Source organism: Schistocerca cancellata, chromosome 3 (assembly GCF_023864275.1).
Source record: "Schistocerca cancellata isolate TAMUIC-IGC-003103 chromosome 3, iqSchCanc2.1, whole genome shotgun sequence".
In the NCBI taxonomy this organism is placed as follows: domain Eukaryota; kingdom Metazoa; phylum Arthropoda; class Insecta; order Orthoptera; family Acrididae; genus Schistocerca; species Schistocerca cancellata.
This window is the reverse complement of record NC_064628.1, coordinates 937809433-937833498: the sequence shown is the minus strand read 5'-3', so window position 1 is coordinate 937833498 and position 24066 is coordinate 937809433.

Genomic DNA, 24066 nt, shown 5'->3' with positions numbered 1-24066 from the left:
CTAATACACAACATAAATTCCCAGCAATTTTAGTTTCCAGTGCTGTAGCTTCAAAGCTCAATTCTATAGCATATTTTGTTATATTTATGGCTTTAGTTGATTTATAGTTAGAAAAAATGGCAACCCCACCACCTTTATAGGAAGTTCTGCAAAAACTGGCTACTTTCACATAATTCTTCAAGTTGTACATTCCTATGTGATTTTCTTTTAGCCCATGTTCTGTAACTACTAGAATGTTTGGCCTATACTCCTGTAATATTACCTCTAGTTCCTCTGTTTTATTGTTTATGTATTGAACATTTTGGTGAAGTATTCTAACAGTTGGCTTTAAATGTAATAGTTCCCCTTCCTGTAATATACTAAGCACTTCACTTGCTCCCTTTGCTTCTGGTACTATGCAATGTTTTTTTTTCAGTTTGTGTCATTAAACCTGGATCGTATCTTTGTCCGGTGTTTATGTCCCTCTCACTATTGTCACACTGGTATTTAAGATGGACAGTTTTACTTACATCTTTTTCCTTGCTCTCTTTCTGCTTACTCGGTACCATAAAAAATCCTCACTTAGTGTAGCAGGTCTCCTAGTTCTCAGGCATCTGTCTTGATTGGAAGCTGCTTCTGCTGTTGATCTCCCAGGCCTCAGGTACCTCTTCTGTGTGTTTGCTGTTGCTGGTGGCTCCTGCACTCCCCGACTTGGTGACTGCCCTTCTTTGTTAGCTGCTGCGTCTAATGAACCTTGTATGTTTTCCTCACATGCATTTTCATTGCCTTGACGTAGTATTATGGGGTCTGCTGTTCTGGATGCTGTTGCTGATGACGACAGCTCTGCTGATGATTGTGGTGATTCTGCTGCTATTGGTTTATCTGACATTGCTGCTGAGAATATCTGAGCCTTTGCTGCTGCTACTGGTGTTTGTTGTAGCTCTACTGCAGATAATGATGGTTCCACTGTTACAGACAACTCTTGTTTTGGCGGAATTGGGATTGGAGACACTTCCATTACAGATGACTCATTAACAAATTTAAGTATTTATGTCTTGTGTCTTATGTCTTGTGAAGTGCTCTCTGTGAACACTGTTTATCTCTACGAAAGTCGTATTCTGGAAACCTCTACATATTTTCTCAAATAGCCTGTTTGCTGTAACAATCTCGATGTTTACGCACGAGTTTTCCATCAGATCGTGTCTCCTGGGGATACTAACAATGTAGAAATGCACTCGAGGCATCCTTTTGACTGTTTCCTTTAGGATTCTCGTTGCACGCAAAGTTTCATTACAGTAAACATCATTTGCGCCTCCTATTATGATGCAGCTGTTACCGGTCGTTAATATGTTGTCACTGTTTTTCAGAATTTCGCGTAATGGAGCGCCTGGTTTGATGATGCCTGTTAGATTAAGGTTTGGGTGATTTCTTCTCATAATTTCCGTAATTCCTCTCCCATGACTATCTGCAAAAATATATGTCTGTTGCTTGTGTCCTTGCTTATGCAAAACGTGGTTGTTTACTTTTTTTCTTTACGAATATTTACCTTGTGTTTTTCTCCGTTTAATCCACTTGTATATTTTTGTGTGGATAGTTTGTTCATATTTTTATCCATAGATGCACTATTAACACTTTCTTTTCTTGCATTTGATTCACTTGTGCCTTTTTGAGTGCTCAGTTCGTTCATATATGTAGTTACAGTCGTACTGTTTACACTTGGTACATTTGGTTGTGCAGACCTACGAATTTTATGGCTAGCATTAATGAGATCTTGTTGCCTTGACGATTCAGACAGTTCCCGTATGGTTGGTACCAAATTTTCCATTGTTTTTACATATTTTTTATAATGTCAAGTTCTTTTTGAAGTTCGTCATGCACGCTGTCTTCTATTCCCGCGTAGTACTTTCCACTCGCGATCTCGCGGCCGTTACACTCTATGTCACATTTACACTGTATTTGTAAATCTTCTTGAGCAAAGCAGTGTGAATGGCACCATTTATGTTTAAACACGCATATTCTAATTCCATTTAGCACTGTTTCGTCACAAACAATACACTTGATTGAAATTAAGTCCTCAAAAACTGCAGAGCGTTTTAAAGTTACATGCACACTTGCCGCCATCTTCAATATAATGTAGTTTCACGTAGCGTGAATTTAGCACGTCAGACACGATATCTTTTTGTTGCAAATCGGGATATCTTTTAATATTGTCTCGTATAATGCCCCAACATTCGACTCTGCATTCAGAGACAATATTTTTCGAGAGATTACTCCTTTTCTTTTAGGAATGGTATCATATATAAAATATCAAATCTCTGCTTAAAATGCTGGGAGTTCATGATTTTTTTTGTCCAAAACATCCAAAGCCAGATCAAAAAATGGATGGCTCACCATTTGAATGGTACTTTTGAAATCATCACTGAATGATATTGCTTGCACGAATAAGGTCATCAAAGAATCGAAACCGCACGTTCCCTCCAAGTTGTAGATAGCAGATTTGAATTTGCTTGAGGACCCATTTGGGAAAAATGTCAAAGTAATCTCTATGAATTTCTTAGATGATTGCCCAAACTGGAATTCGACTAAGTAGTTTTTCTTGCTCTTAGTTTGCATGTTCGATGTGACAATGATTTCATTTTGAAGCTTTTTCAGCCTTGCACTCCCTTAAATTTTATTGTTACAGGTCCCTCGGTTTTCTTCTGTTTTCGAACCACAGGATGAAATTTTAGTGACATCCCTGGTCAAGTATGATTCTCGATAGTCTTTTATGGAATGAAATATCTCTTTAGAGTCCAAATTCGGCAGTAAATTATCTGAAGAGCGCTGAAAACACACACTTTCGCTCTTGTCTGAGAGACTGTTGTTCTCCGCATTCATAACAAGTGAGCTCGAAGTAGGAGAAAATTTGTGTTCAAAACTATTAAAAATTTTGTTTAATTCTGTCTCATTGCCATCATCGTGTAGGGTCTCACTTCGTAAGGTATTGTTCAGCGTGCTCTCAGAATTACCAAGGATATGATTGCTTTTGGGGTTTGTTATCTTCAGCTTCTAATTTTTTTCTCTCCGCTTTTCTTCTTCATGGTAAGGCAATGATGCTTCAATTGGTTTGCGCTTCATAGCTTGCTTTGAATCTTGTTTTTCCATCATAAGTGGCGCTAACTTCAAATGTTGAAAAATGAATTTGTGTACTCGTAAAGGCAGCTTGTCAAAGACCATTGTCTTCAATTTTGAAAACTGTCCTTCAGTCGCTGCTGACGAACGAATATGGAAAGGATACATCACAGCTGTCCACAGTGGTATGTAGTACATAAACTCTTTCAGCATCTCTGCAGCGTTAGGAATGTTGTATGGATTCACATCAAAGAGATTGTCATCCTTAGTCTGATTCACGATGACTTCAGCTTCATTGTAGATACATTTTCCCCTATCAATCCACGCGTTTGCAGTAGATTTCTTAGAATTCAAAACTGATTTCAAAAGGCAGTCATCATTGTTTTCAAAATCATCAGTTTTCTTGTCATCTTTATTTTCGTCAATATATGAATGACGTGGACCACATCTGATAATGTTATGAAGGTGGCGCTGATGCCCCAGTGATGAATATTCTTGACTGCACTCATCAGTGCTAAGATGTTCACTCAACGCAACAACCAAAAGTGAGCGCAAAGCACTTTCAATATCAAGAAAATCTGTCTTCATGTAAATATGGGCCAAAATTCGAAGATAAAGTTGTTTGACTTGTGATTTACCTCTTGAGTAGCATTTCCACCTGGAAATCATGACCATACAATGACTTAAATCTATTCTCAAACAACACGAGGGTATAATTACTCTTTCATGCAAAACAATATGACTATAACCCGTATTCAAATAATCTGTTAAGTCCGAGCAATTGGCTATTGGTTTTGGTAAGGCTTTGTTGATTGCCATTTCTAGAGCAGTTTGGTCTAGGAGCTCAAGATCTGACGATTTCCAGAAAGAAAAATGACAATGATGCGTCATGCCTAGAGGATATCATCTGATATGTTGGGCAACTGATTGATGATCGATTGACGATATTTGGATCTTTACTAGTGACGTTTACTTCGCGGATGCACATGTACTGATACTTTGACTCAATTTCCACACAGTCAACCCTGTTTGACAGATCCCCAAATCGTGAAATAACTCGAAATGCAAAGCCACCTGTAGCATCTACTGAATCGTATACACTGCTATCGATTTGATGACAATATTTGTGCAACTGACTTTGATATTTCAGCCAATATATACAGAAGAATGGGTTCAATCCGATTCCGTGAATTTCGTCCCGATGGGTTGTATGTTTTGTGATTTGCAGGTTTTCAACAGGCTTACTAGTTGTTATACCAAATCGTTTGTCCCTTTCCTCTCCTTTAGCCTTTCTCAAGACATCAGCGTTTGGTAAATTTGGAGGAATCATGTCTCTGAAAGACATATTTTTCGCTTCATAATTTCGCCAAAGAGCTGCAGGCATCCTGCTATCAACCAATTTAGCAGCTACCTGTTAACTTCGTGGCACGAGAAGACGTCTTCTTTTCCGGTGATTTCTATCGTCTGAAAAGTTAGAAAGTCTGCAGTTCAGAATAATATCGTTGTCCTTTTTTGGCTCCTTCAGAGCAATCCCTTCGAAAGTGGCTCCGCATTCTGTACATCTTCCTTTGATCTTCAAGAGGTACTTGAACTTTCACACACTTTCACGTATTTGAAAGAAAAGGCACATGGACCGATTTGATGGCTGATAAAATTTATAAACAACACAAAATTCCATATCCCTATCTCCAGTCTTCAAGGCTTTCCAAGTTTCCTCTTTGATGGTTTTATGGTAGACCATTTTTCTGCTGACAGTAGTAGGTCGAATTGCTTTGTCATGTCCTTCTTGCACGAAGTACCAAAAACATTCCACGACTCATCTTTGCTGTCGTCATCTTTTCCTTCAACGAAACATTCCAGCCTGCAGCTGTTTCTAACAAAAGTAAGATGATCATGACGATCTTCTTTAATTGTTGTGTAAATATGTTTTCAAGACATTTTCGAGCCGATGTCGGCCATGGCATCGGACAGTTTTTGGAAGGCCGAATGAGACGGAGTGAATTGAATGCCTCTATCATCGGTCACTTTAAATTCCTCCATGCTGAGAAGACGTTTCAGTTCTGGTAGATTGTACTTTTTGGGTATTACGGTTCATAAGTATCACTTACACAACAGCACCAACTGCACAAGAGCTCTGACTGAACGAGCATAATGATGATTCGCATGAGAGTGAGTAGTATTGTTACGTTTAGTCATTGGGGGCAGCTCAAGGAGCGAAATGCAGCGCTGGACGGCGTCACGCGACGCGGCGCGCGCCACCCAAGAAGTGCAGCTGTTGTTGTCATTAGCTTTGATGCTACCGCGAGAAGCTTTGATGCTACCTCTATTGTAACTGCTACACTGACGTCATTTGCCAATTGTTTAAAAGATGCAGTTGACGTGTTCGTTGTTTCCAGTTGTAGTGGTACGGCTTTTGCATTGTTGCTGTGCTTTATTATTTTTTGGTCTCGAGAGATCTCAGGGACGTACCGTAGTTTTCATTATCCTTCCATCGGGCGCAGCTGTTCAGATTGATACTGAAGTGTCGGCAGACGTGCCGACACTGTTTTTAGAGGAGGAGGCAAAAATGCACGCGTCAACTCACGCAGGCTTGCTTAGGTCTGAAACAGGATACGTAATGAATGCTATAAAGAAAAGTACGTAGCTGCTGGAATACTTAACTTTAATCCATCATTTGTATACAGCATTCTGGATGATACAAGTGAGACTCTCTCTAGAAATGGTTAATGGCGCCTTGCTAGGTCGTAGCCATGGACTTAGCTGAAGGCTATTCTAACTGTCTCTCGGCAAATGAGAGAAAGGCTTCGTCAGTGTAGTCGCTAGCAAAGCCGTCCGTACTACTGGGGCGAGTGCTAGTACGTCTCTCTAGACCTGCCGTGTGGTGGCGCTCGGTCTGCAATTACTGACAGTGGCGACACGCGGGTCCAACATGTACTAATGGACTGCGGCCGATTTAAAGCTACCACCTAGCAAGTGTGGTGTCTGGCGGTGACACCACAGATACATGTCGAAATTTTTTGTAAATTACTTTCCAACAATTTGCAGTATTGGCGCCTTCTCGTTAATAGCTTCCCCTCTCCGTATGCTTTTCATTGTTGTGTGATTCTGTAAATTATTTGTCAACATTGGTGCACTGGCGCCTTCTCGTTATAGCTTCCTTTCTCTGTATGCCTTTCATTGTTGTATGATCCAGTATCGACGCTAATACTCTCTTAATGAGATATGAGCCGATAGCTCTTTGTTATCCACTGTGCCCTTTCGTATTTAATTGCAGTTATTAATTTATTTGTTTATCAGTGTAATAAGTGGTACAAAGCTAATCCAGAATGTAAAATGCACTTAAATTCTGTTTGAACTGTTTGTTCGTCAGTGTCTGCTGTCTGAACGTCAAATATCAAATTAATACACTGCGCCTGGTTGCGTTATTTTATAGGAATTTTATTATTTTAAGTGGGATGCACTAGATCATGTTGTAGAAATCCAAAGCATATTGTTCGAAGAGGATAATATTATTTGAAATTTATCTGGACCGATAGGCGCAGCCAAAGCAACCTTTGTGATGTTGTGATTGCCTCATAGATGACGATATTTGTCTATTGTAGTTTTGTATTCCAATCAGCATTTCGAGAGCATCAAAGCTTCATTTCAGCGTGAGAGAGAGGCAAAATCAATAGATTTTATTGAATTGAAAGTCTTCATCAGTCTCTTGTTTTTAATTGTTGCTAACACAAGTAACAGATAAAGCCTGGAAGATCTGTGTGGAACTGATGGGGATGGCATTGAAAAATTTCACCTCGCAAATGAACATAAAACGTTTCAAATTTATTGTGGAGTGCCTTAGAGATTTTACAGTCGCGCTTTTCGTGATGAAAGGAGACAATTAGATAAGCTAACAGCAATTCGGGAAATGTTTACTGTGGTTGTACGCAACTACCAGAAATCTTATACCCTTGGAGAAAATGTTACAATAGCCAAGAAGCTGGAAGGATTCCGTGGAAGGTACAGTTTTCGCCAATATGTACCTATCGAAACAAACAAGTATGGATTTAAAATCTATGCTTTTGTGGATTCTTCAGTATTTTACCTGTACAATTTGAAAATATACGCTGTGTTGCAACCACAAGGATTTACCAACTGAGCAATGAGCAATAAACATTTTGATGTTGTTCTGTGGCTGTGTAAACCTATATATCAGTCAGGTCGAAATGTGAAAGCAGACAACTGGTTTACTAGTACTGGAATGATAATATATCTATGAAGGGAGAATTTTTCTTTTGTTGGCACGATGAAGAAAAACAAGCATGAGATATATCTAGAGTTTGCTATCCGTGAAAGAAGAGCTGCCCACAGTTCCTTTTTTGTCTTCCACAAGACTGAACTCTAGTTTCCTCTGTACTTAAAAAGGGGAAATGTGTGATCCTGGCATCACGTTTGCATGAAGATAATTCGATAGATGCTGACACTGTAGATAAACTGAAGCCATCCGTAGTAAATTTTACAATAGCGTTAAGTGTGGTATTTTCACAGCGGATAATCTGAATGCTTTGTACAACGCTGCAAGAAATGTGCGCCGCTGGTCAATGGCTATATTTTTGTAATGATCAGTACAGTTGGAATCTATGCACAAGTGATTTATTGTGACAACAGTAAGAATTGTATCAGAAGGAAAGGGTTCTTGAATCTGCTGTGTTATACATTGTTTTCTTCGCTATACTCTGCAGAACTATTCAAATTTTGTACAAAGAACTCTAGAACTATTTCATATTTATTAAGAACTATTACATATCTATTAAGAACTCTGCAATTTAAGGAGAATATCTTCTCACATACTGTGAAGTTGGCACCCTTTTTTTTCAGAAATGTATATTTTTTTCAATTATCTCGTAAACTATTAGCTGCACAAAAAAGTGTTGCTGGGACTTTCGATACAACTCTTGGAGTTCTGTTTAGAACTGTTGTACAAGTTTAATTTTTGCGAAAATTGACGAAGAATGTTTTCGATACGAAAATTTTTTCAAGTATTGTTGTTTTCTTAGTTACATTCTGCAGAACTATGGAAATTTTGTGCAAAGAACTCTAGAACTATGGCACATCTAACAAGAACTGTGAAAAAAATGAATATTTCTCGAAAAAAAAGGGGTGCTAACTTCACACGACTAGAGGAATGGTCGCAGACATCTAAAATCAAAGGCGACCACAACACGTTAGTTCATGCGAGAGTTCCGTGGTATCATAAAAAACAAATATCAATGAACTTCACAACAATTAAACTACGGCTGAAATTTAATCATTGGAAGTTCAACAAACACTTCTATCGGCCCGACATAAGCGTCATCCAACCACATAATTCTAGAATGTCCTCTGCGCACTTGTCACATCAACGTCCTTACAAGTAATTTTCGGGCTCTTCGTCATGTGTTCTCAAGCAGCCTCCGAACCTCGGTAACATCGAACGCTGTAGCAACATACAAGCTACCGCACGAATTCGACAGCAGTGCCGACACGAAGATGCAGCTCACAGCTGCCAATTAATGGTTCATGTACTTAGAATGCCAGAGGAAGACCGAAGCTCAATTAACTGACGGTATCCCCATGCGCTACTCTGCAGGACATAGAAAGTACACAGTGACATCAATTCAGAGACTGAGTGTTCCATGTGTACTTGTCTGAATACTGGTGTATCTATGTTTGTAGCTGTAATACACAACTCTAGTTCTTGTGAACTGTTTTGTTCTGTGTAGATTGTACTTACAGACCTGTACAAACATTCAGTTCTCTATCCGAAGCTTCTGAAACAATTAGAGGACATAGAAAGAAAATTTTATTGTTAATTTAGATATATAGGCATTAATGGGAACTGACCTTGGAATATCCCAAATGTGTACCACCGGCGATTTATCATTTGTGTTACCAGTAGGATTTTTATAGTATACTAGCACCATGTGTCTAGTGTTCCATTTTCGTCCTGTTCACTTGTTTTCGTGTCTTGATTGTAAATCTTGTTTTATGTCGAATACTACCTCTGTTAATCCCATGTTATGACGTACCTGGACACGATTTCAAATAATGTCTAGCACCAACTGTCGAAACTAACTGTAATACCATTTCCTGTACTTGGTTGGCTGTATGGGCACGTTCCGAAAGCCAAGAAATTAGAAAAAAATAATAATAATGTTACGGCTCTTGTACTTTCTTCTCTATTCAATTCATACACTTGCTGCAGGAACATGCAGGGATCATGTAATGTGCTATCATTCTGCAATGCACTTGTATGGGCCTAAGACCTCCACTAGTCTGCTGGTCATTTGTGAACGATGGAAAGCTCCCGGCAAACGCCAAATCCAACGTAAAGGAATTTTATTGAACTTTCAAGGTTTTCATTTCAGCCAGTTCCGTATAACATGACCTTTACAACAAAAGATCTTCCGCAGATTTATGGTGTAATGCAGGTATAAGGGTGGCACACAATGTGACAGTAGCCTAACCACAGCGTGCGGAAACCCGTTAGGGACCAGCTGAGTCTCCCCCCCCCCCCCCCCCCTCACTCTCGCGCGCGCTCTCTCTCGCTTCCAGTTCTTTCACTATGTTGCCATCCTGTGAGAATATGCATCCTAAGTACTTGAAACCGTCCACCTGTTCTAACTTTGTTCCTCGTATTTGGCACTCAATCCGTTTATATTTCTTTCCCACTGACATTACTTTCGTTTTGGAGATGCTAATCTTCATACCATAGTCCTTACATTTCTGATCTAGCTCTGAAATATTACTTTGCAAACTTTCAATCGAATCTGCCATCACAACTAAGTCATCCGCATATGCAAGACTGCTTATTTTGTGTTCACATATCTTAATCTCACCCAGCCAGTCTATTGTTTTCAACATATGATCCATAAATATGAACAACAGTGGAGACAGGTTGCAACCTTGTCTTACCCCTGAAACTACTCTGAACCATGAACTCAATTTACCGTCAACTCTGCTGCCTGACTATCCATGTAAAGACCTTTAATTGCTTGCAAAAGTTTGCCTCCTATTCCATAATCTTGTAGAACAGACAATAACTTCCTCCTAGGAACCCAGTCATATGCCTTTTCTAGATCTATAAAGCATAGATACAATTCCCTGTTCCACTCATAACACTTCTCCATTATTTGCCGTAAGCTAAAGATCTGGTCCTGACAACCTCTAAGAGGCCTAAACCCACACTGAATTTCATCCAATTGGTCCTCAACTAATACTCGCACTTTCCTTTCAACAATACCTGAGAAGATTTTACCCACAACGCTGATTAAAGAGATTCCTCTGTAGTTGTTACAATCTTTTCTGTTTCCATGTTTAAAGATTGGTGTGATTACTGCTTTTGTCCAGTCTGATGGAACCTGTCCCGACTCCCACGCCATTTCAATTATCCTGTGTAGCCATTCAAGACCTGACATTCCACTGTATTTGATGAGTTCCGACTTAATTTCATCCACCCCAGCCGCTTTATTGCACTGCAATCTATTGACCATTTTTTCCACTCCTCAAATGTGATCCTATTTCCATCATCATTCCTATCCCATTCTACCTCGAAATCTGAAACATTACTGATCGCATTTTCACCTACATTGAGCAACTCTTCAAAATATTCCCTCCATCTGCCCAAGGCATCCACAGGATTCACCAGCAGTTTTCCTGACCTGTCCTAAATACTTGTCATTTCCTTCTTACCTCCATTTCAAAGACTGCTAATTACACTCCAGAATGGTTTTCCAGCAGCTTGACCCATAGTCTCCAACCTGTTTCCAAAGTCTTCCCACGATTTCTTCTTGGATGCTGCAATTATCTGTTTGGCTTTGTTTCTTTCTTCAACATAACTTTCTCTGTCTACCTGGGTTCTGGTATGTAGCCATTTTTGATACGCCTTCTTTTTCGTTTTACAGGCTGCCTTGACTGTATCATTCCACCAAGCTGTTTGCTTCATCCTACTTTTACACACTACTGTTCCAAGACATTCTTTAGCCACTTCTAGTACTGTGTCCCTGTACCTTGTCCATTCCTTTTCCAATGACTGTAATTGACTACATTCAACTAGCTGGTACCTTTCTGAGATCGCTGTTATGTACTTGTGCCTGATTTCCTTATCCTGAAGTTTCTCCACTCTTATCCTCCTACATATGGACCTGACCTCTTGCACTTTCGGCCTCACAATCCCAATTTCACTGCAGATGAAATAATGATCAGTGTCATCAAAGAATCCCCTGAATACACGTGTCCCTCACAGCCTTCCTGATCTGTTATTATATAGTCAATGACAGATCTGGTTCCCCTGACTTCCCAAGTATACCGGTGAATGTTCTTATGTTTAAAATGGCTGTTATGATTCATCCCATAAGAATAAAAAAAAAATATCCGAAAGAATAGAGAAGTATTGACCGGACAGGAGAGTAAAACACCCTTTGTGTAACAATAAATTATAACACTCCTTGAACAACTACTTTGTTATTAATCACCTTACTGAATTACTGAACAATTGCGTTGCAGAACACCAACAAATTCTATAAACCTTTGTAAATTTAATGGGAGTGGTTCAATGAAGTCTGTAAGAGGAAGAAGAAGATGATGACGGGCGATGAAACCGGCAGAATATGGAAATAATTCATCTCAGATTTTTATACAGTGGCAGAAGGGAGTGCCATGAGCAACGTACTAAACATTCTGACAGGAGGGAGGGTGCAGGGGCGTGTGTGAGGAAGTGTAGTTGGAGATCATTTCTTTTTTACGCCTTTCTGTAACAAGTCGAGAACAGACGACTAATTTTTTAATGCTATGCATTTCTGCTAAACAGCATAATATATGCTACAAAAATGTTTTATTCTGTTTTTGTTTTTGTTTTAGCGAAAAGAGGGAGAGAATATTGAAAAATATCGAATGAAACGCAGACCCTATAGCTTAGGTGTTTCACGAAGGCCAATCTGAAGTTAAAGCGTGGTATTGCCACCACGCCACCCCCCACCCACGAATCTTGGTTGTGTGTGGTAACAGACTGATCCGTTGCACAACCCGAGCTTTATTATGTTACGTTGGAAGGTCACAATTTGATTGATAGCTGGCGAAATCAACGAATGTGAAAGGCAATATCCCCCAGGCTTTGGCTAAGCCATGTCTCCGCAATATCCTTTCTTTCAGGAGTGCTAGTTCTGCAAGATTCGCAGGAGAGCTTCTGTAAAGTTTGGAAGGTAGGAGACGAGCCACTGGCAGAAGTAAAGCTGTGAGGACGGAGCGTAGAGTCGTGCTTGGGTAGCTCAGTTGGTAGAGAACTTGCCCGCGGAAGGCAAAGGTCCCGAGTTCGAGTCTCGGTCCGGCACACAGTTTTGTAATCTGCCAGGAAGTTTCAAAGGCAAATAGAGTTTGTGGTAACCAATTGACAGGCAGTTAAGCCCAGTGTTTATATCTGCTCCATACTGAAAAATTTAACAGGTTGAAATACGTAACATTTACCGACAATGAGGCAGTTCCCGTGCTTGGTGCATAGGAAGTATATCGAATTGTTCGTCTCGACTTGCCCTGCACCACTGTGGTACGTTGTGAAAGCTACCGTTTACATCCTGCGTACCCCACAATATGGTAGGCGTCCGTGAAAGGGAGAGGCATTACAGAATTCTCACTGACGTTTAGCATTGACTGCGCTTGAGAGGCTTAACAAAATCCGAATTATTTAGTCACTGTTTAAGCCGTAATATTTCCCTTCACGGACGACAATGCTGCAACTACGTTGTAGTAAAGACGTTCTTAAGCTGACTGTGATCATCCGCTCAGGCGCTAATATGAACTATTTTGATGGGTAGAAAATAAAAAGCTCCTAACGTATCTAAATTACGAAAATATTTCTAGGAGATTATTACTGTTATTAATGCTAGTATTTGAAAAATATGTTGGAACTACTCAGTATTAGAAGCTTTCGGTATAATAATAAGTGACATCATGCTGGTAGTTATTATTTTAATAAAACATTTACAAAAACGAAATTCAATGTAGCTCTCGTGATTTTAAACAAAATTGTTCAAAGAAAGTTTGTATAGCGAGGCTCTAATGTAGCCCTCCACGGGAGGGGAATTACTAATATCTGTTTGCGTTCATGGATAAAACGATTTTGAGATGAATTATGTGCTGGATAGAAAGTCTGCACTCCAGATCTTCTTAGCTACTCAAGACGGTGACCTTTTCCTATATTGGATAATTCGAGTTGAGAGGGCGGTAAATGGATATGCCGTGTGGCTAGGACCACCCGTCGGGTAGACGGTTCGTCTGGTGCTAGTCTTTCGAGTTGCCACTTCGACGACTTGCGCGTCGGTGGGGAAGAAATGGTAAGACAACAACACCCAGTCCCTGAGCGGAGAAAATCTCCGACCCAACCGGGGATACAACCCGGGCCGTTAGGTATGACATGCCATCGCGCTGACCACTCGGCTACCAGGGGCGGACAGTGTAGCTGATAATTTGGGCGGACAAGAGGGCGATAATTAACAGCAGTATAATATTACGGCTCCTCTCTCATGTCCAAACAAGTTGCGTTATGCAAGCAATGTTCACACAGTTGTCCAAACAAGTTATGATATGTAATCGAAGTTTATGCAAACACTAACGAGCGAGGTGGCGCAGTTGTTACACGCTGGACCCTCAGTCAGGAGCACAATGTTTCAAACCCGCGTTCTGCCATCCAGTTTTAGGTTTTCCGTGGTTTCCCTAAATTGCTCCAGGCAAATGCCGGGACGATTCCTTTGAAAGGGCACGGCCGATATCCTTCCCCATCCTTGACACAGTCCGAGCTTGTGCTCCGTCTCTAATCATGTCCATGTCGACGGAACTTTAAACCTAATCTTCCTATCTTCCTTCCTTCCTTCCTGAAGATTTATTCCAGCGCTGTTGCATACTTCCGCTAGAAAAAACAGTGAATCAATGAAACAAGATTGTTCAGAGTGCTAGGGCACTGCAACAGAAATGAACCATAGTCCTCCTTCGCCCTTCTTTATTACTGGCAAGAAAGTGAAATTAGTAAGAGCAGTTTAAATTTATTTCCACGTTTGCGTTGTGATAAATTTTTTCGTCTTTCACGTCCTCACTACCCAGCCCATACTGCCTCCTATGATACCCATCCCCCCCCCCCCCCCCCGCCACTCCCATAGCCGCGTTTGATCCACCTTTACTTTTCAATGAGTAATACTGCTCTAAAATATACGTGAGTTTAATAAAACATTTACAAAAAGGAAATACGATTTAGCTTTCGCGATTGTTTATCACAAACAACGAAATTTATATCCGTTCACTGTCTTCCCGAAAATGCTGAAAACACTATGCCACGTTTGCTCGGTTTGCAAACTTTCTTCTCACAGCCTTCACCACAGATCTTTGGAGTTAAATGGTTAAGAATTTGGAAGTCAATGACAGAAAGCAAATCTCTAATCCAAAAATAAACAGTGTAGAAATATGAGTTCACTTACCGTGACTGTTAGCTCCAACACCAGCAGCAGCAACACCAATACCACCACAAACAGCAGCACCAACACCACCAATACCACCACAAACAGCAGCACCAACACCACCAATACCTCCAACACCAACACCACCAGCCCAAACACCTCCACCGGCAGCGGCGGAAACACCTCCACCTCCACCGGCAGCGGCGGAAACACCTCCACCGGCAGCGGCGGAAACACCTCCACCGGCAGCGGCGGAAACACCTCCACCGGCAGCGGCGGAAACACCTCCACCGGCAGCGGCGGAAACACCTCCACCGGCAGCGGCAACTACTCAACAACACCAACTCCTCCAAACAACTCGAGATAGCACTTCACAACTTCGGCAACCAGCAAAGCAGGAGAATGATTCACAGCTCTTCCTTTCGTCTGTCGCAGCGGTCAGCCTGATCACGTGATTCGCCAGCAGCGCCTCTCGTGGCGCCTCAACCACCGACTGTCCGACAAATTGGCTGCGTGTCGGTGTTTCGACCGACCGACCGACCGAATGATGAACGTTCACCGTCGGGCGCGTCGCACCACTTGATAGCCGACCCAACAGATTGCGTCGAGTGTAGCGCCATCGCTCCGGCCACCCGACTAAAATTCATGTTTTGTCACAGCATACGTAATTAAATACTATTGTAATATACATGTGGACGTACGAGGAGGATGAAACTTTAAGGACTAAATTTCTTTAAAAACTCTAAGACTGCTGATGTATTCGCGGCGACGCAAGAAATGAAGCACCTGTTTCATTTCTTAACGAATACATAATGGTTTCTCTATGTGCAACACGAGGTTAAATCTGTCGCCCTTCTTTATTTCTGTTTTTAGGTTTTATTTCCGCTACTGATCGGAAATGAAATCCAAAAACCGAAGTATCGACATTCCATGGACGTTAATTCATAAAATATACTTGCTTCATTTTTGTAAGTACTGAAAAATTCCAGCCTATATCCACGCCATCTGCTTTGTACTTTTTTTTTTTTTTTTCTTCAATTCTAACAGTCGCTAAATGCTTCATTTCTTACGCATCTGTTGTATTTATTAGATGACGTGCGCCGACACCATGTGTGGTCTTTCTGCTTCAAATATGAGTGTCTGAAATTTATAGGTCATCTTGTTGTGCTTCATCCATAAGTAAATTAATAATGTTTTCACGAACGTCTTTTGTTGTATTTATTTTGCTTTACCACGATGTATTTGGCGAGTTCATTGTGAACTGTAAATAAACTAGCTTCAGCAAAAACAACAAATGAAATTAAGTACCTTCATTCTTTGTCCACTCTGAACAGTAGTGTCTCCAAAGTCGAGGTACACCCTTAAAAAATCTCCTCTTTATCTCATCAGGCACTCCTGAAAATATAAATAAAGATATATCAATAACTATCATCGTGACTCAGATCTTATCTAAAATGTAAAAAGAAGTTCTGATTTACAGCACACAGAGACAAAAATGAACAAAAGGTGACAAATGCTTTAGATAGAGAGTTCGCTTCATTTAACAAAAGAAAGAGAGGCATTGCAGAGAATATTACACACGAATTACGTCAACCAGAATAGTGCTTGGCCACATGCAGCAATGTCTTCTCACTTATGTGTAAATAACCTCGCAGCATGAGACAGCCAATGCAGTGAGGAGTAAGACTGGGATCAGTGCGTCAACTGCTACGTTCTCTTTCCTAAAACTTTCTTGGAAACTTCGTTCCTCTGGATCCCAGGACACGTTGATATCTGTGGAAATGAGGCGGCCGATATAGCGGCCAAGGCAGCAGTCTCTCTTCTTCAGCCTGGTATTCGCACGATTCCCTTCGCCGATCTACGGAGTGTTTTATGTGGTTGTGTTGCTCTTTCATGACACGCACATTGGTCGACACTTCCCCATAATAAATTGCGGAACGTGAAAGCTCTTCCCTGTGCTTGGACCTCTTCCTCCCGAACGCGTCGTCGGGAGGAGGTAATTTTAACTAGACTCCGGATAGGGCACTGTCTTTTTAGCCATCGCCATCTTTTAAGCGCTGATCCTCCCCCACTCTGTCCCCACTGCTCTCAGCTGTGGACGGTAAGACACTTTTTAATTGAGTGCCCCTATTTTACTCCGTTACGCACCCGTCTACAGCTGTTGCCTGAAATATCGTCTATTTTAGCAGATGACACGCGCTCAGCCGATCGCGTTCTCGAGTTTATTAGTGCCAGTGAGATGACGTCTGTCATTTGATGCTCTTTTTGGGGACAAACAACCCCCCTTCACCCCCAGGGGGTCCACAACTCTTTTGTGGATACGTGCGTGGCGAGCACGGGGCCCCGAGACATTGCAGCCTTCTTTCTCTCCAGGGCTGCATTTCCTTTCCCTTCCCCTCCTTTCCCTTCCTTGCTCCTTTCCCTTCCTTGCTCCTCCCCCTGCGGGTTCGGGGGTTAGAATAGGCCCGCGGTATTCTTGCCTGTCGTAAGAGGCGACTAAAAGGTGTACATCCCCCTCAAGGGGGCAGTTAGCGCCTGCCTCCGGAGACGGACGGTTCCACGACCTATAATTGTGGTATTTTTGGTTTTTCACTTCTCGTTTCTTCCTTCCTTTGGTTGGTTCCATTCTTTGTTCTTCTCCATCTCACTGTCTTCCTTACTCTTTCCCTTGCCTTCTTCTCCTTGCCTTCTCTGGTCGCCGCCTCGGCGTTTGAGACAGTCTGTCCTCTTTCTCCATCTCTCTCTTCTTTTTCCTCTTCTTCCTTCCTCCCTGTGCGTGCCTGAAGGCCGACCCACGCATTCGCACGCGTAGCCGGTGACGGGGTAACGTGTAATTCCCCGCCCTGGGTAGACAAGTAAGACGTACCCCCTGGTAAAGGCCAGGCCCGGGGAGGGGTGATTGCCTGAGCTGATACCTTCTCACCTTGCCGATTGGTCCCTCCGTCTGTTTCTCGGGAGGTGTGACCTGAGGTGTAAACATTTACCTAAGGCGGGAGTGCCCTCTGAGAGGGTCCCCATAAGGAAGGAGCGCGCCATCGGAGACGCTGGCAATCATGGGGGATTCCTCCGCAATGGATTCCACTCCATCTCCCTCGACTTCTGCCCAAAAACGGAAACGTGACCAGCCACCAGTGACAAAAGTACTACCGCCTGCCCCACAGTTCCTCGTCGTTTCTCGATCTGAGGACGGAAATGATTTTTCCTGTCAACCCTTTCGTTATCCAGAAGGGCGTAGATGCCATAGCCGGATCTGTCAAATCTTGTACCAGGTTGCGTAACGGTACCTTATTACTAGAAACTGAGAGTGCCTTTCAGGCACAAAAACTGCTTCGGGCCACACTCCTGTACACGTTCCCTGTCCGGGTGGAGGCCCACCGAACTTTGAATTCGTCTCGTGGTGTAGTCTATACTAGCTCCCTCGACGGATTGACTGACGAGGAGATTCAATCTTTCCTCACTGAGCAGGGCATGACGGCTGTCCATAGGGTCATGAAAAAGGTCAACAATGACCTTGTTCCAACCCGGACACTTTTCTTGACCTTCGATAGTGTTAAGCTGCCATCGCGCATCTAGGCGGGCTACGAGGTTATTTCTGTTCGCCCCTATTTTCCGACACCTACGCGCTGCTACCAGTGTCAGCATTTCAATCACACTCGACAGTCTTGTTCCAATGCGGCTAAATGTGTCACTTGTGGCAGGGATGCCCATGAGGGTGACTGTCCACCTCCATCTCCTTGTTGTGTGAACTGTCAGGGTGACCATGCCGCATCCTCCCGCGACTGTCCTGTCTATAAGGAGGACCGCTGTATCCAAGAAATTCGGGTCAAAGAGAACGTGTCCACCTTGGCTGCTCACAAGCTATTGGCTAGTAGGAAGCCCGCGCTGCTCCCAGCGGGGAAATACAGTACTGTCCTCGCCTCTCCTCGGACTACCAGGGAGGTGGCAACCCAGACATGCGATCTGACCTTCAGCACCACAGTCGTCCATTCCGCCAGTGCTAAGATCGCGTGGTTGACGTCTCCTGTTCCTCCCATCACCCCACAGACGCCAGCCCCTTCATCAGCTTCTGCTAAGATGAAGACCCCGAAGTCAGATGCATGGGCCTTCAAGAAGGAACCATCCCGTGCAGACTTCCTACGTACCTCGACCTCCCAGCCTTCGACTGGTACTTCCACCAAACGTCCTTCCAAGAAGGCTCATAGGAAGCACAGTTCTCCTTCTCCGCCACAGCGCATTTCTTCTCCTGCGCAACCCAGCGGTTGCCGCCCCAGGCCGTCATCCGTTTCGCCTGGCCGCACCGCTGGTAGCCGTACATCTGGCCGTTCACCGGCGGAGGAAGCTCCCCCTCCTGGCCATCCTTCCAAGATGGCCGATGAACCTATAGACCCAATGGACGATGACTGTCCGCCTACTGATAGCGGCGGCAGTGCTCGCTCGAAGCCAGGCCCTCAGCGGCCTTCGAGGTGACCCCTTCTTTCATCTTCCTTTTCTTACGATGGCACTTATTCACTGGAATATTTGCAGCATTCGCTCCAACCGAGAGGACTTGAAGTTGCTGCTCCGCTTGCATCGTCCGCTCGTCGTAGCCCTCCAGGAAACGAAGCTACGCCCATGCGATCAAATTGCCTTGGCACACTACACCTCTGTGCGTTTTGACCTACCCCCTGTGGTAGGTATCCCAGCTCATGGAGGGGTTATGTTGCTGGTCTGGGATGATATTTACTACGATCCCATCACGTTGCCCCCCTGCGGGTTCGGGGGTTAGAATAGGCCTGCGGTATTCCTGCCTGTCGTAAGAGGCAACTACAAGGAGTCTCACATGTTTCGGCCTTATGTGATGGTCCCCTCTCGGGTTTGACCTCCATCTTTCTAAATTATTCCGAAGAGTGAGCCAATTGGGGAAGGGCGCCTTACATGGTGCACTGTATCCATCGTGCAATTAGACCTTTAGCCGTCTTTCTCGTCGTTGCAATGGTGTCCCGCTCGTTTTCGATCTCTTGGGCGATTACCACACTGCACTCTGCAGTGTTTCTTTTAACTGCGACGACGACCTTGGCCATTTTTGTACCTAAGATCCAGCACGGTAGCCAGTCCGTTGTGGTGGGGCCGCCATGTACCCTCTTGGTTGTAGCCCCCTGACAACACAGGGATCGCTCTACTGATGCCTGCGCCGTTAACTCCCCACGTATGCCAAGGAGTAGATGCCGATCGCCCTGGGGCATCGGGACTCCCGGCAATGGCCATCCTGCCAGGTGGCCTTTGCTGTGGCTGGGTGGCGCCCGTGGGGAGGGCCCTTGGTCGGAGTAGGTGGCATCAGGGCGGATGACCCGCAATGAAGCGTGGTACATCATCTATCGCTGGTGGGCCTCCACCAGCAGTCTCTAAGCGATCGAGGTCTAACCTCAACGGGAAGATTGGATCAGAGATCGTTTCCCTCCCTAGCTACTCCATGGGAGGAACGTCTTGCTAAAGAAGGCAGTGGAGAATATTCACCCTGGTACCTGGTGTGCACGCGGGTTGATGGAGATTCGTTCATGTCGACCAAGCCCCAGTTTTTTGTGGAGCATTTAGAGGACAAGTTCGGGGAGGTGGAGGGCTTGTCCAAGATGCGCTCTGGTTCTGTGCTCATCAAAACGGCATCCTCTGCCCAGTCACGGAGGTTGCTCAATTGTGACAAGTTGGGGGATGTTTCCGTTAGCATCACGCCGCATAAGAGTCTGAACATGGTCCAGGGTATTATATTCCACCGGGATCTTCTTCTGCAGTCCGACGATGAATTACGCGCCAACCTCGAACGACGAGATGTTCACTTCGTCCGGCGCGTCCATCGGTGTCCGAGGGATAATTAGGTCGCCACCGGTGCCTTCATCTTGGCCTTTGAGGGTGATGTCTTACCCAAAAAGGTTAAGGTGATGGTTTACCGTTGTTATGTGAAACCATATATCCCTCCTCCGATGCGGTGTTTTAAATGCTGGAAGTTCGGGCACATGTCATCTCGCTGTACTTCCAGCATCACGTGTCGGGATTGCGGACGTCCTTCACATCCTGATACTCCATGTGCTCCGCCTCCCATCTGTGTTAACTGTGGAGAACACCATTCCCCCTGCTCACCGGACTGTCAGATCTTCCAGAAGGAAAGGAAGATAATGGAATATAAGACCCTGGACCGCCTAACCTACACCGAGGCCAGGCGGAAATATGAGTGGCTCCATCCCGTGCCCATGACGTCTACCTATGCCACTGCTGCAACACGAGTTCGCTCTCAGCTCTGCCAGAATTCACCGGCCCCCTTGGTTGTGGGGGGCACTTCACTCCCTGTTGCTCCTGCTCCATCTCTTTCAGGAGCAACACCACCCCAACCACCGGGGACATCTGTTCCCCCTTCACAGCCGGAGAAGCGTGAGCCTTCTTCGGCTCCTCTCGCCCGGAAGGGGTCCCTTGGGGCCCTCCCACCCCAGGCTTTGCCCAGTGCCAAAGCGGATGCCCGCAAGTTTGTCAAACAACACCAGTCGCTGGTCGTAGGGCGTCACGGTCGTCTTCAGTCCCTGAGACTGACCCAGTGAGGCCCTCCCAGCCAGACCCACCTAAGGCACAGCGCGCAAAGCAGTAGAAGAAAAAGGCTCCCAAGCATCCTGAAATTGCGGTGGCACCTGTCCCTCCTCAACCTTCTCCCTCTGCATCCGAAGATGAGGTGGAGATTCTGGCGTCCGCTGAGGACATGGATCTCGCCAGTCCCTCGGATGCAATGGATGGCTGTTGTCCAGGTGGTGACTCAGTAGCAGCAGGGACCCTGGAGGCGTAATCTGCCTCCCCAGTCCCTTCACGCCTTTCCCATCCATGGCTAATACCATCCTCCAGTGGAACTGCAGCGGTTTCTCCCACCATCTAGCTGAGCTCCGCCAACTTATCAGCCGTCATCCTTTCCTTTGCATTGCTCTGCAGGAAACTTGGTTTCCAGCAATGCGAACCCCCGCCCTCTGTGGCTATCGGGGTTATTTTAAGAACCGGGCAGCTTATGAAAGGGTGTCTGGTGGCGTCTGCATCTATGTCCTTAACTCTCTTCACAGCGAGTTTGTACCTCTACAAACAGCTTTAGAGGCTGTCGCTGTTCGGGTGTGGACGCCACAGGCTATCACCGTCTGCAGTCTTTACCTTCCACCTGATGGTGCTGTCGCACAGCATGTCCTGGCTGCTCTGATAGCCGAACTGCCGCCATCTTTTTTGCTGCTGGGCGATTTCAATGCCCACAACCCTCTATGGGGTGGGACTGTCTCCGATGTTCGCGGTCGGGCCGTGGAGCATGTGTTGGCTCAGCTCGACCTTAGCCTCTTGAACACCGGTGCTCCCACGCATTTCAGTGTGGCCCATGGCTCGTTCTCGGCCATCGATCTCTCTATTTGCAGCCCTGGCCTTGTCCCATCCCTCCACTGGCGAGTGCACCCTGACCTGTGTGGTAGTGACCATTTTCCCATCTATTTGTCACTGCCCCAGTGTCATTCTTCTGGGCGCTTGCCCCGCTGGGCTCTCCACAGGGCTGACTGGCCAGCTTTTACTTCCGCTGCAACCATTGAGTCTCCCCCACAGGGTGACATTGACGAGGTGGTTCGTGTTTTAACCACGTCCCTCATTTCAGCGGCCGAGGCTTCCATCCCCCGTTCTTCTGGCCTCCCTCGCAGGAAGGCTGTCCCCTGGTGGTCGCCGGAGATTACTGAGGCTATTCGCGACCGTAGGCGGGCTCTCCAGCGTCATAGGCGGCACCCGTCTCTGGAGACCCTCATCGCCTTTAAGAGGCTCCGTGCCTTCACCCGCCGTCTTATTGCACGGCGTAAGCAGGAGTGCTGGGAGCGGTATGTTTCCTCCTTGGGCTCCCGTGTTTCCCCCTCGCTCGTGTGGTCCCGGATACGGCGGATTTATGGACACCAGACCCCTACGGGTGTCCCTGGGATCTCTTTGGACGGCGCTGTGTGCACGGACGCTGCCGCCATTGCTGAACACCTTGCTGCGCACTTCGCTACGAGCTCTGCGACTGTAACTTATCCCCCCACCTTTCGCTCTCTCAAGGAGCGGGCCGAGCAGACGCCGTTATCGTTCCGCACGCGTCGTTCTGAAACATACAATGCTCCTTTCAGCGAGAGGGAATTCCTCGCTGCCCTCGCCGATTGCCCTGATACAGCACCAGGACCGGACTGCATCCACGCACAGATGCTGAAGCATCTCTCCAGGGACTGCCAGAGACACATTCTCGCGATATTTAATCGCATTTGGAGCGAAGGCGTATTCCCGTCGCAATGGCGAGAGGGTGTTATTGTCCCCATCTTGAAGCCCGGTGCGGACCCGCTGGCGGTGGACAGCTATCGTCCCATTACCCTCACCAACGTTTTGTGCAAATTGCTCGAACGTATGGTGGGGCGGCGTTTGTATTGGGTCCTTGAGTCGCGCGGTCTCCTCGCTCCATCCCAGGGTGGCTTCCGTCGGGGCCGGTCTGCAGTGGACAATTTGGTGCGGCTGGAATCTGCTGTCCGTACGGCCTTTGCCCGACGTCAGCATCTCGTTGCTGTGTTTTTCGATCTGCGGAAGGCGTATGACACCACATGGAGTCATCACATCCTCGCCACATTGCATGAGTGGGGTCTTCGTGGTCGGCTCCCGGCTTTTCTTCAAAGCTTTTTATTGCGCCACTCTTTCCGGGTGCAAGTCGGTGCCACCTCTAGTTCCTCTTACATACAGGAAAATGGGGTCCCGCAGGGCTCGGTGTTGAGCGTCTCCTTATTTTTAGTGGCCATTAATGGTCTGGCTGCAGCAGTGGGGTCGTCGGTGTCTCCTTCTTTGTATGCCGACGACTTCTGCATCTCATTTAGCTCCACGACTACGGGAGTCGCCGAACGCAGGCTGCAAGTCGCCGTTCGCAAGGCAGCATCATGGGCTCTGACTCACTCACGGTTTTCAGTTCTCTGCACCCAAGACTCGAGTTATGCACTTCTGCAGGCGTCGGACGGTCCACCCTCATCCTGCACTTTACCTCGACGGCCACCTGCTTGAAGTGGCGGACACTTGCCGCTTCTTGGGACTCGTGTTTGATGCCCGACTCACATGGGTTCCTCATGTTACTCAGCTGAAGCAAAAATGCTGGCGGCACCTCAACGCCCTCCGCTACCTTAGCCACACGTCTTGGGGTGCAGATCGCTGCACGCTGCTGCGGTTGTACAGGGCCCTTGTGCAGTCCCGGCTTGATTATGGGAGCCTGGCCTATGGGTCTGCGTCCCCCTCAGTGTTGAAGTTGTTAGACCCCATACACCACTGTGGGGTTCGGCTTGCAACTGGCGCTTTTCGCACCAGCTCCGTGGATAGTCTACTGGTGGAGGCCGGGGTTCCCCCGCTGCAGATTCGCCGCCATCGTCTGCTCGCCGACTATGCTGTCCACGTACATTGCTCGCCAGGCCATCCCAATCGTCGCCTGCTTTTCCCTGCCATGGTCCTCCATCTGCCCGAACGGCGACCTAGGCCTGGGCTTTCCGTC